At 42.4% G+C, this 4,035-nt stretch overlaps 1 pseudogene; it reads left to right on the forward strand.

Moving 5' to 3' along the window:
• LOC107144778 overlaps window positions 1-1,147 on the forward strand; it is a 4,526-nt pseudogene extending 3,379 nt beyond the window's left edge.
• Window positions 1,148-4,035: the final 2,888 nt, after the last annotated feature.

Genomic DNA, 4,035 nt, shown 5'->3' on the forward strand with positions numbered 1-4,035 from the left:
AAGAAGGGAGGGAGGAAGGGAGGGAGGGGAAAGAAGCAAGTGTGTGCATTTACAGGAGGGAAGCAACTGGAGATCTTAAAAGTGAACAGATAATTAGTGCAGAAGCATCTGCCGTGGGTGAACTGGACAAGAGCATGAAATATTTACTGTGAGACTAGGTGAGAGAAGTATCCAAAACACAACCTAAATGGGTAAAAAGACATGGAAAAAGAAAGGAAAGAGAAGAGGTGTGTAGCATCAACCCTGAAGAGCAACATTTTTGAAAAATGATGGGTAAGGTTTGCTAAATTGAAAACAAAACAAACAAAAACAACCCACAAACAAACAAATCAAGGTTTACAAAGTTTGCTGAGTGACAAACTTGCCTGTGTAGAAACATATTGGGAAGTTTCAGGCCATCACAGAAGAAGAAAAACTTGGAACATGTTCAAGGTAAGAAAGTTAAATCAGAGTGCCCATTCTGGCCCCCAAGCCCCAGCAGAGGTGTATTTTTAACTCTAAATAAGTACCCCCCCCCCGGCCTGGCTCCTTCTCTAGACGGTGAGGAATGAGAGAGGGAGCTTCCATGGTATCACTGCCTGGGCAGGCTGGGCTGTCCAGTCACCACTGGGGGAGAACTGGGTAAATAAAGAGCTGTGGAAGGGAAGTCCCCATTGATGATTCAGTTTGTCCAAAGCTAATTTGTTGACTCTTATGATCCCTCCAACAGAAATCACTTTCACAAAGTTGATCACAGTGAACGGACAAGAATGTCATCTTCAACTTGTAGACACAGTGGGGCAAAATGAACATTCCATATTTTCTCAGACATATTCCATAGATGTTAAGGGTCATCTTCTTGTGCATTTTGTTACAGCAATCAAAAGTTTTGAAGTGATTAAAGTCATCCAATGACAAGTTGTCAAATGTGGCGGGGAAGGGGCAAATGCCTATTAGTTGGTGGGAAATCAAAGAGCCCTGCGTGGGCAAAGGCCGATGGGTTCGGAAGGAGGGAAGGCTTTGGCAGCATCTTGGGACGGAGCTCTTTGGGTATCTTCTGCTAGGGAAAACCAGACGGCTGCTGATGTTTTCAGAACAATAATTGTGGAGGAAGAAAAAAATTAATGGGACAGTGTCCCGAGGAAAGTCTTCATGATCTGTGATGTAATAATTCTACTGCAAAACCTGAGGACATGGGGAATATATTCTACCTGAAGAAGCAAACTGCCCATTATTATTTAGGATGAACAATGCTTCTTTTTCCTTCTGTTAAACTGAAAAGATGTCATTTGGGTCAGAAACTCCCACTGCTGCCAGAGTATGTTAAACCCTGACTCTGTCCTAGTGAGTTCACTGCCACGTTCAAAATTCGAGCAAAATTATATCTTCCAAAATGGTGTGACCAAGGCTGTTCTCAGAACATTCCATGTTTTCTTCAGGGAAACAACTCTCCTTGCTGTGGCACTCCTGTTCAGTTGGTTTGTGTAACATTTAATTAAACCACACATTTTACTCCAAGGACAATCAGTTTTGAGGACAAGTGGTCACTGAGGCTTAAAGTTTCCGATGCACTTTGAGGGAGCGGCCTGGCAGAGGGGAGCAAGGGCAACGCCACTCAATCACAGGGGTGGCCAGTCAGTATGTTTGACAAAGAAGCAGTGGAACACGCTGGCTGACGTGACCAGCCAGCTAACTGCAGGCCACGGAGAGCAGCTGTGGACATGGAGGGCAGGGGCAGGACTAAATAGTAGCTTAATGTTTAATCTCACAGTAACCTGAAGCTCAGTCCCAGGAAAAAATTCCCTGAGAGCTGGAAGACAGGCAAGAGGAGACGAGAGGCGTTCATCTTACGTCGTTCAGTGCACAGAAAGGGCAAGAGAGAGAGAGAGAGTTTTTTTTCCAGAAGAAAAGTTCAATATGGGTGTTAAGGCCCACGGGTGGCCCTGTGGAATTTACAAAATGCCTATCCAAAAAGAAGGAAAAATGACTAAGAAAAAAAAGGGGGGAAACTAATAGGAGGAAAGACAAAGTAAACCCAACAAAGAATATGACGTCTATCAAATATATACTAGTGCAATGAAAGGAACAACTTAGGCTCAGTATTTAGAAACCAAGTGGGGCATGGCAGCACACATGTATTGAAAGAATTCCCCACGCAAAGACACTTGGCCGGGAGAATTCCAATTTTATTGCAAAAAGCTGTGTGCTCATATAGATCTAGGGAGAGATGGCAGGGCTTAGATAAATGGGGGGCCACCCGCTTATTGGCAAGTTCTTCCAGATATCAGCTCCGGAGCCCAGGAATTAGTTCTCATTGGGGCTAAGGTTCCCCGCCAGCGAGATTTGAAATTGGCGCCGGCGGGAGAGTTCACACGGGCGGGAACTTTTCGCGCCACTGCAGAAAAGAAGAAGGTAGGAAGAAGAGGTGCTTAGGCCCCATGTTGGGGTTTTTTCTCTGGGGTATGGCTGCCGTTTATACTTTTCCCAACATGTATAATCCAGAAATTTCTGAGGTTGAGCAGGAAGGTCACAAGTTCACAGCCATCCTCAGCAAGTTAGTGAGACCCTGTCCCAAAATTGAAAAAATGAAAAAGACTGGGGATGTGTGGCTCAGTGGTAAAGCTCCTCTGGGTTTAATCCAGAAAGAAAAGAAAGAAAGAAAGAAAGAAAGAAAGAAAGAAAGAAAGGGGGAAAGGGGGAAAGGGGGAAAGGGGGAAAGGAAGAAAGAAAGAAAGAAAGAAAGAAAGAAAGAAAGAAAGAAAGAAAGAAAGAAAGAAAGAAAGAAAGAGTGACTAAGATCTGGTACCTCATTTAGTCCAACCATTCTAGGACATGTGTCATAAGGGCCTTTTGGTTATAGAAGGAATCGTACATAGTTTTGAGAAACATCTATGGAATTAGTTTAAAAGTGAAACGATTTGCTTTCAATTACTTCACTAAAGGCAAACAAAGAAGACTAGATGAAGTAACTGTGGTAAAATGTTAATAATTGTTAAATCTGAGTGACGTAAACATGGGGAATTCATTACAGCGCCACCTATGTTTGGTAAGTCTGAATGTTTTCATTGAGAAAAATCTTGAGGGGTTCCACTGTACTTTTATTCTTGGTATCCTTTGGATGTGAGGTGTCCTCCAAAAGCTCATGTGTGAGTCAGTGCAAGAAGGTCTAGAGGATAGATGGTTGGATTAAGAGAGCCTTAACCCAATCCCCCCTCAGGGGATTAGTTGAGTGGTTCCTGGAGGTAGGTGGGTGGGGCTGGAGGAGGTGGGGCATTGGGGATATAGCTTTGGGGTCTTACTTGTATCTGGCAGATGGAAACCTCTCTACTTCCTGATGATCACATGAGCTGCTTCCCTCCACCTCACTCCTCCCTGTGACATCCTGCCTCACCTCAAGTCCCAAAGAATGGAGCCAGCGATCTATGGAAAACCATGAGCCCTCAAATAAACTCATCCTCCTCTACAATTGCTCTGGTTGGTCTTTTAGTCACAGCAGTGAAAAAGCTGACTAAAACAATTCGAAAATAAATTCATAGATAAAACACATATTAGGAAAAAAAAAAGAACAAAAATAAATGAGCTGAGTGTTCAACTCTACCAGCTGCTTTGGTCAGCTTTATAAAATTCACCATTTAAAAGTATTATTTTGAGAAAATGCATACGGTCAGGTGAGCACCACCAAAATCATGATATTGAACATGGAAGAATCAATATTGAAAAGATGTTGATCCTCTCTCATTTAATATATAAACTAATAGTTTAATGCAATTCAATTAAAATTCCAGTAGTGTTTTTCAGGGTATATGAAAAATTAATTTCAAATTCAACAAGATGAGTAAACTTGCAAAGTAAATGATACAAATTCCAAAATATTTAAAAATATGTGAATTGTCCCCACCAGACATTAAGAGGTAACATATGTTTTAAAAATTTCAATGGCAGAGTATCGCATGGTCAGTGATGAATTTAAGACTGCACCAGGAGGAGACATACAGACACAGACACTTACGTAGAGGGCTGCTCAGCATGCCACAGAGGAAGGACAAGTGATGTAGG

Source organism: Marmota marmota, unplaced genomic scaffold (genome assembly GCF_001458135.2).
Source record: "Marmota marmota marmota unplaced genomic scaffold, marMar, whole genome shotgun sequence".
In the NCBI taxonomy this organism is placed as follows: domain Eukaryota; kingdom Metazoa; phylum Chordata; class Mammalia; order Rodentia; family Sciuridae; genus Marmota; species Marmota marmota.